The 14,988-nt window shown below is 33.0% G+C and overlaps 1 pseudogene; it reads right to left on the minus strand.

Moving 5' to 3' along the window:
- Positions 1–977: 977 nt before the first annotated feature.
- LOC109680677 (olfactory receptor 6C3-like) lies at positions 978–3,321 on the minus strand (annotated as a pseudogene).
- Between the last annotated feature and the right edge of the window lie 11,667 nt (positions 3,322–14,988).

Here is a 14,988-nt window from a genome sequence, read left to right on the forward strand (position 1 = left end):
ATTAGGCTACTGTATTAGGTCAATGACTTTAGTCAAGTCAGTGAACTTTTCTGAAAATCAAGTTACTCATTTATGAAAAAGACACAAGCATGTTAATTAAGCCATATGAATGATGATAACTCAATTGCATATGTCATTCCACATACCTACTCCAAAAGATGGCATGCAATAAATGCTCTTCACATGAGAGTGTTGTTTAGGAAATCCCTGTCAAATTTCTGGGTTAAATAAGAAAAATAGTGTCTACATATATTTATGTCTTTATTATTTTATTACTACAGAAAAGCAACAGGACATATAAAAACCAGATATAACAGTGATTTCAAAATAATCAGGAAGGAAAAAATATTATAAATTCCAAATTATTCACAAGTAGAAAAACAAATACCCAATGCCATTGGATAAATGGGAAGAATTGGACAATATATGGTAGATAAATCATGTTTGTTTCAAATATTTAATTCACTTTCAATGTCTTATAATTTGTAAAGTAGGACTCATTACAAAAGAGAAATTTAAAATTATATTTATTAAAACTATTTCCTGTTAGAAGCTATTAATACATACAATATGTTTAATATTAAGAATAACCAGTAAAATGATATATGTTTTACAGCCATTGGCTTTCTATACAGAGGTGTAAATCAAGTTGGGACCATGGGTTGTGATTCAGCTACTCTGGAAGTTGATGTGTGAGGATCAGGAGTTTCAAGTCACACTATGCTAAGCAGCTACAGCTTGTCTCAGGAAAAGAAAAAATAAATGAATTTTAAATCAATGGCTAACTGGAACCAACATATAGTTTTAAGGAAGACACAACATAGGTATTTTCAGTTTAAAAAGAAATCTGATCTGAAGTCAATGAGCTCAGCACCAGACAGCTCCGAGATGGATACAGAAGGATAGAGGGTAATTAAAATGTCATCTCTGTCTTTTTGGAACCTCACAGTTACATTCATTCATGTCAATACCTACTTTCATTTGCTTCTAAAAAACACTACTTTATGAGCCAGATCTTTGCAGGCTTGTTTTAGTTGCTGGTTCCTCAAGTTATAAATAAAAGAGCTCATCATGGGAGCAACTGAAGCGTTGAGAACAGCTACTCCTTTGGTCAATGATGATCTTTCTGTTGCCGAAGACTTGACATATATGAACATGCATCATCCATAAGAGATGGAGATAACAATCAAGTGAGAGGAACAGGTGGAGAAACCCTTTTTCCTCTGTGTGGCAGATAGAATTCTCAATATGGTGGTTATGATGCATATATAGGACAGAAACGCTAATGCCAGTGTGAACAACAGAGCAACAAAGGCAAAGTAAAAGCCAATCCTCTCCAACAGCCATGTGTCTGAAAATGAGAGCTGTAAATTGGGAAAGTAGTCACAAGAGAAGTGATCGATGATATTGGAAGCTCAGAAATCTAGCTTGAGGATAAGGATGAGTGGTGGGAAAATGGTCAGAAATCCTGCCAGCCAAGAAGTGAAGACAAGAAGGGTGCAAATTTTCCTATTCATGATGGTGGTGTAAGGCAGAGGCTTGCAGATGGCAACATAATGATCAAAGGACAGAGCAGTCAAAAGAAAGACTTCAGACATACCATGGAGATGAAGAAGAATAGTTCAGCTAAACAGTTGTTATAGGAAATGGTCTGGACTTTAGTAATTATTGACCACAAAAATCTGGGGTTGGAAACACTCGTGAATATAATTTCTAAGAAGGAGAAATTCTGGAGAAAGAAATACATAGGCGTGTTAAGACATGAGTCTAGCCATGTCAGCATGATGATGGTTGGGTTTCCAGTGACAACAGATAAGTCACAAATAAAAAGATAAAAGTTACAACCCAAAGTTCTGGGTTTTCTGATATGCCCGAGTATAAACTCTGTGATCACAGTGTGGTTTCTTCTACTGAATTTTTTCTTTCACCAAAATCTGTTGATTAAAAAATAAAACACACATTGAATTTAATATAAAAGAAGTGAACATTGGCAATGAAATGAAGCAATGAACATTTTCCCAGTTGCAATCCTGCTCAGTCCTTTAAAAAGAAAACATATACAGCCCATAGTAAAAAGTAAACTTGTATTCACAGATTAATACCTATAAGTCAGCATCAGTGATTTTACATAGCACCGGTGCACATAATTAAATTCTCCACATGCAGTACACCTTTGAATAACATATTTATACAGTATTTATTAGCTATATCTGTAGTTTCAGTATTTGTTTTCCAGTTTCAAGATTGTTTGCTTTTACATCTGAAGTCTCAATTTAACTTTGAATTCTGATGTCATTTACAAAAATAAAAACTTTCCTGGTGCAAATCCACAATTGCTGCCTTCTAGAGAAGTGCTGGACAAGAAAGAGGTCTGAGCTCTTCTCGGTTTGGTTATATATATTTTTTAGAAAAGTCTCTTGTTTTTCCTGGGCTGGTCTAGTTTGTGATCTTCCTCAGGCTTCCTATATAGTTAGGGTTACTAATGAGCACCACCACAGCTATTGTTTTCCTTGTTGTTGAGACTGAATCTAATTAAGATCCTTCTGGTTCCATCTTCAAGTAGCTGGGATTATAGGCATGGGGCAGTGCTTCTGACAGAATTACTGATCTTAATGAAAGTTATAATTTTTATTTGTAACATATATTCTTTTCAATGTGGGTGTAGAACTAAATGTGTTTACAATCACACAAATATATTAAATAGAGTAGCCTTGGTTGTAAAAGAAAATCAAGTCCTTACTTTATTGGAATGAAAACAGAGTTCAGAGAAATAAATTATTACTCAAAGAGAGCTGAATAACATCATTCTACAACATACTGTTACATTTATATCATTATCATACATATTACTTTATTTAACAACTAAGTTTTTGTGGTTATTCTCTTAGTGTTACTACTCTTAAATTTGCCCGAGGACAAAAAAATAACTCATATCAGAGTTTTTTGATGCCAAAACATACCATTGTGTCTCTTACCAAAGACTAATTAGAATAAATTAAACTTTTAATAGCATTAATATCATAGTAACCACAAGGCTTCAAACTGTAACTGATATGACTTCTATTTGTCATGTTCTCTCCTTATAAGTAGAAAGCAACATTTTGTTTGCAGTATGTTGTCAGTTCACTTGTTGTATGACTCTATTCACATACCATAAAAGAAAGCAGCTTGACAATACTGACCCTCAGTTGAGTTGGCCAGTAGAACAGTAGAGGATAACTATCAAAGCTAGTAGCAACAGGCATTTTTCTGTCTTTCTGTTTTAGGTTTCTGGTTATGAATATACTTTTCCTTCAGGAATATACATACTTCGTCATTCATCTAGCATTAAGAGTGGCAGATCAAAGGCAGAGACCATTAGTGTAGTTGGAGCAATGGTCAAAAGGTGAAAATCTATAGTTAATAATTATAAATATGTCAAAGTGATAATTTGAGGATACTTGCAATGTGTTCCAATAAAATAAACTTCTCAATGACAGGCAAAAATGCATTTTTTGACAAATATGAAGCATACAGTTTGATATGTCCAATGATATCAATTAGAAATATAACCTAAATTTGCCTTTATTTATTTAAATTGTGAAATATATTAATAGTTTAATTCAAACAACATCTATTACATAAAAGACTCTCACAGGTCGAATTAAGGATAAAATTTCTACCAGCATTTGATCAAAGTAAAAAAAAATCTCTTTTATACTTTTTATTTTTCTGTACAAACAAATATTGCTTGGTTCTAAACTTCAAAATGTACCATTATTCTGAGAATTTTTAAGGAAATTTCCAGGGTACACCAGTAACCTTATGATACTGGAAGACAAAACATATTAAAGTTCTCTGGATAAGATAAAGACTGAATCCCACACAAAGATAACATAATTTATGTTCTCTGGCCACTGTCTACACCACTGAGAAACTGGGTTGAAGAAAGCAAGGATGCCAGCAGGACATTCAATAAATGTGGTAATATCATGACACATCTTTCCAGAAAGCCAACCAATATAGGGTTCTATCAGATTTTTAAAAATATATTTACTTATAAACACTACCACACAAACTCAGAGATATTTTATCTTTGTATATTTTATGTAATTTTACAAACCATATAAAAGCAACAAATTTGTCAACAGTGTGTAAGAGATATCCTTGTGAATTTATCTAGAAAATGTTTATCATTTCATAAAAATTCCTTTGAGTAGGAGGGTAGAGTTTTATATATAAATTTTTAATTTCACTATTGATAAAGATTAGAGAATTATGCTATTACCAATTTCAATCATTAGTTACAAAACTTTATAATATTCATTTGTACAAGTATAATTGGTACAATTATAAAATCTAACTTTGTTACATATTTCAGCTTTCTCTTCCTAGAAAAAAAAATGAACCCTTTTCATTGCATCCTAATCACCATTGAGTATTACAAATTGCTTAAAAGTTTTATATGCAGTGTGACGAAGATGTTATCTAAATTTATTTAATGATAAAGATAGTATCATGAAGACCATTCACAATGCCTGGGTTTTGATGTTAACAAGATACGTTTTTTTGCCAGCACAGTAAATTTATTTGATCTACGTATCATTTTTCTTACCTAAAAAAATGAGAGGACTGATAGTTTTAACTCATAGGATGCTATAAAGTTTAAGTGAGACCTGTACAAAAGTGCTTAGGAATAGTTAGGGTACAGTGATTAATATATACATTTTATATATTTAAAATTTTTCATATTGCTTAAATAATAGATTGAGCATTTTTTGATGGTACTGGGATTTTGAACTCTTCTTTGGACTTGCTAGGCAAGCATTGTAGCACCTGTGCCATGCCTCTGACCCTTTATGCTTTAGTTATTTGTTGTATAGGTCTCAGATTTTTGCCTGGGTCAGCCTGGATCATGGTCCTCCTATTTATCTGCCCACATATTTGGGGTGTCAGACAAATGACACAACACTTAGTTTATTAGTTGAGATTGGAATCTCACAAGATTTTTGCATGGACTGTGGCTTTGAACACCAATCTTCCTGACTTCTGCCTCACATATAATTGGGATTGCAGATGTGAGCCACCAAGCCTGGCCTCGATCAAGCATTTTTTTTCAATATTTATAATACTTTTTGATGAATTGTCTAATAAGTATTCACTTTTCATTAGATTTATTGTTTTATTAAGAGACACTTATGCATATTAATGTGTGTTTTCTGTTGCAATATGTTTTGGAGCCTATTCTTATTTTCTTGGTGTCCTATATTTTTTGAGGACGTCCTTTTCAAATTATATAAATATTCATTTATATTTACTACTTCTATACTTGTGATTTTAGCAAACAGCTTTAAACCATCCAGAATTTTTCTGTTTTATTTTTTTAAGTGTATTTATTTATGGTTCTGGGGATTGAATCCAGAGCATTGAGAATTCTGGGCAAATACCTTACCACTGAGGTACATATCCAGTTCCAGAAATTATGCTCATATGCAATATGGGTTTATTTGTGCTGCTTTTCAATGAACAATCAACTGCCCTAACAAATTAAGTCTAGAAATAATATGAAAGTCTGGGCAGTGAGATACCAAGAGCACCCATATCATGTTATCTTCACAACACCTCTATGCCAGAACTTTCATAATGAAATCCATATGCAATCTGTGATCTAGGGATGAAACAGAATCTAATAAAATATAATCTTGTTCTGAGATCATTGTAGTTCTCACTTTTAAGTACAAAAACCCAACATTCCTTTTTGCAAGGGCCTTGATGTCCTTTTACTGCCTCAGACTCACTTCATACCATCACCATTCATCCCTTACTGCACCAGTGAGCTCAGCATTGCAGGCAGCTGTGAAATGGATACAGGAAGATAGAGGTTAATTAAAATGTCATTTCTGCTTTATTGAATTCTCACAATGGTATTCATTCATGTCAACCATATTTTCATTTGCTTCTAAAAAAACACTACTTTATGAATCAGATCTTTGAAGGCTTGTTTTAGTTGCTGGTTCCTCAAGGTATAAATAAAAAGGTTCAACTGGGAGCAACTGAAATGTTGAGAACAGCTAATCTTTTGGTCAATGATTATCTTTCTGTTGCTGAAGGCTTGACATACATAAATATACAACTTCCATAAGAGATGGAACAGGTGAAGAAAGACTTTTTCCTTGGGTGGCAGATGGAATTCTCAATATGGTGGTTATCATGCATATGTAGGACAGAATCACTATGCCAGTGTAACAACAGAGTAACAAAGGCAAAGTAAAATCCAATCTTCTCCAACAGCCATGTGTCTGAGCATGAGAGCTGTAAAAGGGGGATAGCCACAAAAGGAGTTATCAATGACACTGGAAGCACAGAAATCTAGCTTCAGGATAAGCATGAGTGGTGGGAAAATGGTCAGAAATCCTGCCAGCCAAGAAGTGAAGACAAGAAGGTGCAAATTTTCCTATTCATGATGGTGGCGTAATGCAGAGGCTTGCAGATGGCAACATAATGATCACAGGAGATAGCAGTCAGAAGAAAGAATTCAGACATACCCATGGAGATGAAAAAGAACAGTTGTTATAGGAAAAGACCTTGACTTTAGTAATTATTGACCACAAAAATCTGGGGATGGAAACACTCGTGAATATAATTTCTAAGAAGGAAAATTTCTGGAGAAAGAAATACATAGGTGTCTTTACATGTGAGTCTAGCAATGTCAGCATGATGATGGTTAGATTTCCAGTGACACTTAACAGATAAGTCAGAAATGAAAAGATAAAAGTTACAACCTGAAGTTCTGGGTTCTCTGATATGCCCAAGAATATAAACTCTGTGATCACAGTGTGGTTTCTCATACTGAATTTTTTCTTTCAACAAAATCTGTTGATGAAAAAGAAAGCAGAGTAAATTTTTATGTAAAAGTATTAAAAATTAAATACTGGCATTAAAATCTCCAATGAAATCAAGCGAAGGAACTTTTTACTATAAGAATTGTTGCACTATCCTCTAATCCTGATTAAAACCGAAAACATATACAGAGCCTGTTGAAAAGGTAACACATAAACACAGACTTTCCATAAAGTCCTCTCATGAGTGATTTTACATGAAACTCTACTTATGTCTTCCATATGTACAATACATCCTTGAATTACAGTTTTCTGTAATCTTTTTAACTGTATTTGGATTTTGAGTTTTTAGACATGGTTTTCCAGTTGCTACGATTGAATGCTTTTGGAATTAAAATAGCTGATTTTTAGTTTTGTCTCCAATGTCGTTTACAAAACATACAATTAACTTAATAGCTAAGTTTTAACTTGTTAGTTATGTTCTTTTAAGTTTGACCACAGGATTAAATGTGTTTGCAATAACAGAAAGAAAACTCTAGAATTGCATTGGTTGTAAACAAGTATTGTTCCTGTCTTTTAGGAAAGAAAACATAGGTCAGTGAAATTAATTTATACTGATGGAACTCTAGCTGAATAGTATAGTTTTAGAATCTACTGAAGCATTAATACTATTTTTATGCTTGTTGTTTTAATTAACATGGCTTTTTCCTCCACATTTACTTTGTTAAGAGAGGAACTCACAAAGAAGATGTTTTGATGCCATAATATAGTGTTGTCTCCATTACCTAGGATAAACTAATCAGAAGAAATAAAAATTTTCCTGAATTTATACCATAGAAACCTTGTAGCTTTAAAATGTAACTGATATGACTTCTTTCTGCCTTATTCCTTACATGTAGCAACCAGTATACTCTCTGTGAAATAAGTTCTGAATTATATATATTGTATTACTTTTTTATGTATCATGGAATGCATAACCCAGTAGGCAGTAAGGATTAAAATTAATATTGGATATATTTTCACATTTTCTATTTTATATCAGTAATTTTTTCCTTTACAAATATACATATTTTGTTAATCATCTGTCATTACAACTGGCAGATCAAAAGGAGAAACTATTATGGCTTGAACAATGTTTGAAACATATTAAAATCTGTAGTTAATAGTTATAAATGTGTTGAAGTGATAATCTGTGGATACTTGCAGTTTTTTCCAAAAAAAAAATCTTCTCAGTGACAGACAAAAATACATTTATTGACAAATATGAAACATACAATTTGGAAGTCTGATGATACCTATACTGTATTTGATTTCATTTACTAAAAATATGAAGTGCATTAATAGTATACTTCAGGAGACATTTTTCAAAATATAGTTCACCCTGGCATCTATTACAAAGAAGCATCTCACACAGAAAAAGCACAGGTTGAATTAAATGTGTGATTTATATGAACCTCAGTTTGAAATAAAAATAAATTTCCCTTTTATATCTTTTATTTTTCTATACAAACAGAAATATTGCTATGAACAGAACTCCCAAATTTACTATTGTTAACCTGAGAATTCTTAGGTAAATTCCGGGGTATACCACTTTATGATGCTGGAAGGCGAAATGTGTCAGAGTACTCTGGAAAAGATAAAGATTGAATCCCACACAAAATAACACAATTTACCTTGTCTGGCCATTGAACAAACCCCTGAGAAAGTGGGATGAAGAAAGCAAGGATGCCAGCAGAGTGGAGTTTAAGAGATGTGGCAATGTCATGGCACATCTTTCTGGAAAGCCAAGCAATATAGGGAGGTACAGCAAAGTGTACTGATCTGCTGACACAGTCAGCCTGGTTTCCCTTTGGCCAAACTTCATTTTCCTAATGTGCACATGAACTCAGTCTGCACTCAGGAGATAATGTATTCTCAATTCCTGTGGGATTGGTTTATTCTACAGTGGACCCTCCTTTGAATGTGTGACCCATATTTTATTCATTATGTATCTCTGCAAACACAGAGAATGAATGACAAGAAAAGTATTTTAAACTTATTTTTCACTTTGAAGTTAACATGTTTATTGTTATAATAATCAAGTTTCACAAGTATTCCTGTGGACATACATAACAGTCCTTATTCTTCCTATCGGGCTTCCATTTCCTTTAGATCTTTAATTTAATCAGCATAAAACATTTCAGTATGACTTACCAGACATTTTTCCTGTGTATTTACTCACAAGACAAGTCACAATTACACACCCAAGAGATAGTTTATCTTTGTATACTTTATGCAATTTTACAAACTTTACAAATGCAACAAATTATCCAATTTTACTACAAAAATATTCAGCCACTTTCCTGTTTTTCAGTTAACAAGGTGTAACTAATATCCTTGGCATGTTATCTAGAAAATGTTCATTATCCTGAAACAATTGCACAGAATAGCTGGCTAGATTTATATAAAATTTGTTAATTTCATCTTTGATAAAGATTAAGGAATTAGGGAATGCTAATTTCACATCTTTAGTTACTACACTGCATTCTTACATATTTATTTGCATATGCACAATTTATATATGTGCAAACCAACTTTTGTTATATACTTCAGCATTTCGCTCCTACAGACAAAAATGAACCCTTTTCATTTCATCCTAGCCTATATTCAATATTATAAATGATTTTATAACCAGACACAAAAATAATATCCCAATTCAGTCAATGTGTAAAGACTATATTATAAATACTAGCTCTCTGTGCCTGGGTTTTAAGTTAATAAGACACAATTTCTCTGAAAACTTGAAAAATTATTTGAAAGTTTTTAAAGGAATTTAAGTCTATTTATTGTCTCCATTAACTATTAATTACAATATAGTAAAGAGTTGGATAACATTCAATTAGTACAAAGTTTTCTTGGAGTCTAGAAACAGAAACCTAAATACTGAATATACAGCCTACGTATGAGCAGTGAGTTGGGGTAAAATAACAGCATGTGGATCAATAATGTAATTATGAAATTTTGTTTGCTCATTTAGGCCAGCAGGCACTAAATTTCCAACATCTCTAATGAGTCAATTACTTTGCCATGAGCCAAGTCTTAGATATTCCATGATTCATGACATAGATTTCAACTTTCTTACAGGAATGTCTCACTAGAGGAACCTTTAAATATCCTCTTAGTTTTGTTTAACTAATGAAAACTAAGCAGTATTTGTCGAGTTACTTTATCTGGGTAAGGAAATTGTTGGCAGTGATGAAAATTTTTCCTTTCAGGAATTTTGCAAATAAACTGTAACATTTATGTGTCTATTTAAATCCAAAACAAGTTGGGTGTTGTGGTGCACACCTGTAATGCCAGCACTTGTGTGATGAAGGTAGGATGATTGAAAGTTGGAGGTCAACCTGGGCTAAGGAGCAATTTCAAGGCCACCCTGAGTTCCACAGCAAGACCTTGTCTCAACAAAGCAAAGTCTAGAATGTAGCAAGGTCTAGAATGTATATATATATATATACATATATATATATATATATATATATATATATATGTATATATATATATATACAAACAAATAAAGAAAAATTCCAGAATGGTCCTCGATTCCTTCCAGAATGGTATGTTGATACCACTTAAAAATAAGTTCTGATTAAATAATGACTGCAATATTTCCCTAATATTTAGAAAAACCTGTTCTCAAATGCAGAGGAAATATGTCATGGTGTCAAATATTCTTTGATAAAAGAAGCAACTGCATAATTTTTTTGTTGAAAGTAACCAGTGCTATTGATGCAAAACTAAAAGCAACTCCCCAAAAAATCCCAACTCCCCAAATAGTACTTGAATGTCAATATATTTTCCAAGATTTGGGAAATTTTCTGGTATTATTTTATTGAAAATGTTTTCTATGCTTTCAGCCTATAGCTCTTCTCCTTACTCTATTGTGATTATGTGGATATTTGGTCTCCAGTGGTTTCCCAGATGTCTTGTACAGTTCCATTATTTTCATTTTTTTCTTTATTATATGATCTACTGTGCCTGCCTCATTTTTTTGAATTCTTTGTCTGGAACCTCATCCACTTCAATATCTTTGGAATTTGTTGGTACAAATTTATGAACTTTATGAAGTGATATCTTACCATGATTTCCATGTTTCTTGTGTTTCTTAGTTGAGATTTGCACATCTATGGGGGTAGATAATTGTACTGATTTATATGTGACTCTCAAAGTATTTGGTTTTCTTCTGCATTGGCAGAGAATTTGAAGTATCACTTTGTTATATAGTGTTGAGATTATATTCAAATGGCTTATGTAGTTTCTTTGGTTGTGCTTTGCACAGTTTAGGGTCAAAGTGGCCCGTTGACTCCTCAGTGACTCTATAAGTCTTGTGAGAGTTGGGAAACGCTGACACTTCAGGCTGATGTGATATAGGGAGTGAGGCATGTGGATTGTCCCCTCTGTGGTAACTCCTACTCCGGGAATGGTAGTCTCTATTAAGAATTGGGGATTTCTGTAGGTGATGTTGATAATATTTCTGATATTTGATGCTGGTTCTTTCAGGCATTTTGAAGGACTTGAAGCTCTTATCTTATGATAAGAGCTAGTGTAGGTCTAGGTACTTCATGGGAAGAGGGTGGGCCTGGAATTACACCACCTGCTCTCTGGGACACCCTTTCAGACTTGGTGTAGCAGCACTACTTGATCTGACCAGTTGCTGCTTTGATCAGTGTCAATGATTCACATAGATGATATGTCACCAACTATTGTGTTTCTTCTGTCTGCAGTTACTATGATGGTACCTATCAAAAACCTGGACCTTAGCATACCCCAATCTGTGTTATCCTGGGGCCAGGTCAATAGCTGGGTGGCTTGAGTAGAAGTGTCTTTAGTAGAAGGGAATGAGTGGAATTAGGTTGTATCTGAAACCGGGATTATTTCCTCTCAGTGGAGCTGGGAGGCCCTAATGTGTGTGTGGTCCTTGGATTGATCCTTCACCAGAAGAAATGTCAGAGAAAAGAAGTTTGGATGGAAAAGGGGGAAAGAGAGAGAGAGAGAGATTATTGAGTAAAAATACATAAATATAATCCTAAAAATTAAAAGAATAATGAAGAGCAAGATAATTTCAAAATACTTAAACAAAAATGAAAAAAATGAAGAAAATTAAATAAAAAATAATAAAAGAATTGATGGAAGAAAGAATGTGAATTAAACATTCCTCCTAGTTGAAGTTCTCAAATGCTTCTCTCAGCATCTTCTATGTTTTAAATCTGCCAGGTATGGGAAGGGGTAAGTGGTTGTCACCACAGTCTGTAATTCCTTTCAGATCTTGCCACAGAAGTTGGTTTGGAGTGCAGGGTATGCAGGTTGCTAATCACCAAGCAGGTTAAGGCAGAACATTTGCACACCAGGTGTATATTTTCTGCAGGGGTTTTTTTGTCTGCTCACCCAGGGACACAGCCAATTACAGGGCTGCAGCAAGCCCTTTTTGCAGACTGAGACTGATTGATGTGTGGACTATGTTGGGCATACATTCTTCAGAAAGATTTCAGTAAGTTCATCCAGGGCCATGGCAAATGTCATAGCTGCATTACAAATATCTGACCCTTCAATCCTATTCAAATTTCACCAATTGTCTCAAAATGTTCCTTTGTAGAAAAAAAGATACAGAATTGTATAATTGTATAATATTTCTGTATGATTAGATTGGGTTCATGAACCTTAGCAGAAATATCACAGAAGTGTGGCTGTCTTCTCATTCAACTCTATCAGGCATCACATAATACTAGTTCATTTTTTCATGACTAATGATGTCTCCTTTGATTTATTTATTAAGGTAACAATTTGTAGACTTCTTCACAATACCAGTATCTTTGATCTTTGTAATTAATGAGTATTTTTTGATATCATGAATACTACTTCAATATTTCAATCTTTATAAACTTTTGATTTACAGATTATCTTTCATTATAGACTCATAATTCCCAAATATCGATCACTGTCATTATTGACTTTGATGTTCAGAGAGGGGCAGATATTATTCTCCCATAAAGAATGAAATCTGTAATTTTCAGCAAAATTGATGTAATTAAAGAATATTATGTTAGGTGTAATAACCCTAACACAGAAAGACAAGTACTCATGTTTCCTTTCATGTATGGAAGTGAAGAAATCAACCTGAATATACAATAGTGATTGCTAGTGGGTGGGAAAGATGGAGTATGAAGGGTGGACCAAAGGAGACTGGATTTAATTAGTGCATGCCTGCATGTGTGTTACACTGGACCTTGTTAATTTGTACAATTAATATATGTTAATCAAAAATAAACTATTAAAATTTTCAAAAAGAAAGAAAAATAAATGCATTACATGGTGAAAATGCCCATGGTTTGGTAAGTAACAAAGTCAAATGTATAGCTTATTAACAATTAGTCATTTATATCTAAATAAAACATCCCTGTATATGGATAATTATTCCAGGGTTTGAAGACTACAGGGATGTAAATTAGTTTATTTAGAGTTTTTGCTGAAGTTTTCCAAGGATTTCTATTGAAAACCCTTATTAAGTGTTCAATCAGAAGTAGATGGACATAAGATATTATTTTAAGAGTTGCCAGTAAACCTGTTACTGAGCAGGTGATGTAGTCTGTCAGCACATTGATCATCTGGGAGCTTGTTGGGCATTCAAATCTTGCTGGGAGAAACTGCTGTGTTCAACTCTGGTGGTCTTTGCAGATCTTGTTAAAATTCCTATGTGGTCAAGGAGGCAATTTTTCTTTCCTGCTTCCTACATTTCACAGTACTCATTTCTTCCATGTTTTTTACTTTAATGCCTTCATGTTTTAATTATTCCCATGTATTTTCTTTTTGTTATTTTTTTTTGTTTACTCTTTTTCATTGTTCTGCTGGGTGGGAATATTTGGGACATTTACAAAAGTTCTTACAATGCATCAAATTTATCATACTTGGATGTCTTTTCTTTTTAAAGAAAAACATATTAGTTTTTGGATCTGACTTTAGATGATAGTGGTGTTTGTACATATTTCCTTTTAAAAATATCAATAGTGAAAATGCTATTAGTTAGCCTAAAAATTTATTTATTTATTTTCCTGATAGGATCATGTGAGTTTTACTTTTTTTTAAAATTGTTGTGGCAGATGTGGGTACAGTGTAGCATTTACAAAGGTTCTACAATGTATCAAATATAACACACTTGAATTCCCCCCTTCCACTTCTCTCCCCCATTCCCTCTCCCTTGATTCCAAGCCTAATAATTTAAAAACTGATTTTGTTTTGAATGATTATCATTGAATATCGTGCTCTTTAGTCCTTTTATAGTTCATTTAGTAAGAAATTAAATGAAATATCACATTCTCCAAAACTTGAATTTCACAACTAAAACTTTTATAATTAAAAATGTTCAGTTTTTCTTCTACTTAGCCGTTACTTCAGGATCCATCATTTTAATATGTACATTGAAATTTATGACCTTAATTCTTCACTAACATGCTGCACCTTTAGCTTTTATAGACAGTTGTTAAAAATGAATTAATCTGATCATGTTCAACTTCTTGTTATACTATCTAGAGCATAAATAAAATTTATCCAGAAACATTTCCTCCTGCCAGAAAAAAAATGTAAATTAAAATCTGAAAATAAATTAAGAAAATAATTCCATTTAAAATAGCATTACATTAGAAAGAATAAAATAACTAAGGAGTTGCTAACAAGCAATGAAGGAGTTGATCACCTTAGCACTGAAAACTACAAAATGTAGATAAATGAAATTTAGGAACACATGGAAAAAGGGATAGCCATTCCATGTTCATGAATTAGAAGATTTGATATGGTTAAAATGTCCATTTTTTTCCAAAGTCATTTGTAGATTACATGAAAACCCATCAACTCTCCAATGACATTTTTTACAAAAAGAAAAAAATTTAAAATTCATATGAATCTTTAACAACCCCAAATCACCAGCAAAACATTGAGAAATCAAAGTGCTGGCATCCCAATTTATATCTTAAAATACGTTACAAGGCTGTAGAAATTAAGAGTTTCTTCTGGCATAAACAGCTGTGTGGACCAATGGAAAAGAATAGAGAGGGGAGAATTTTACCCATGCAAACACAGTGAACTGATATTCGATATATGTACCCAGGATATACAAAGTGGAAAGGACAGTCTCTTCAACAAA

This window comes from Castor canadensis, chromosome 8 (genome assembly GCF_047511655.1).
Source record: "Castor canadensis chromosome 8, mCasCan1.hap1v2, whole genome shotgun sequence".
Lineage (NCBI taxonomy): Eukaryota > Metazoa > Chordata > Mammalia > Rodentia > Castoridae > Castor > Castor canadensis.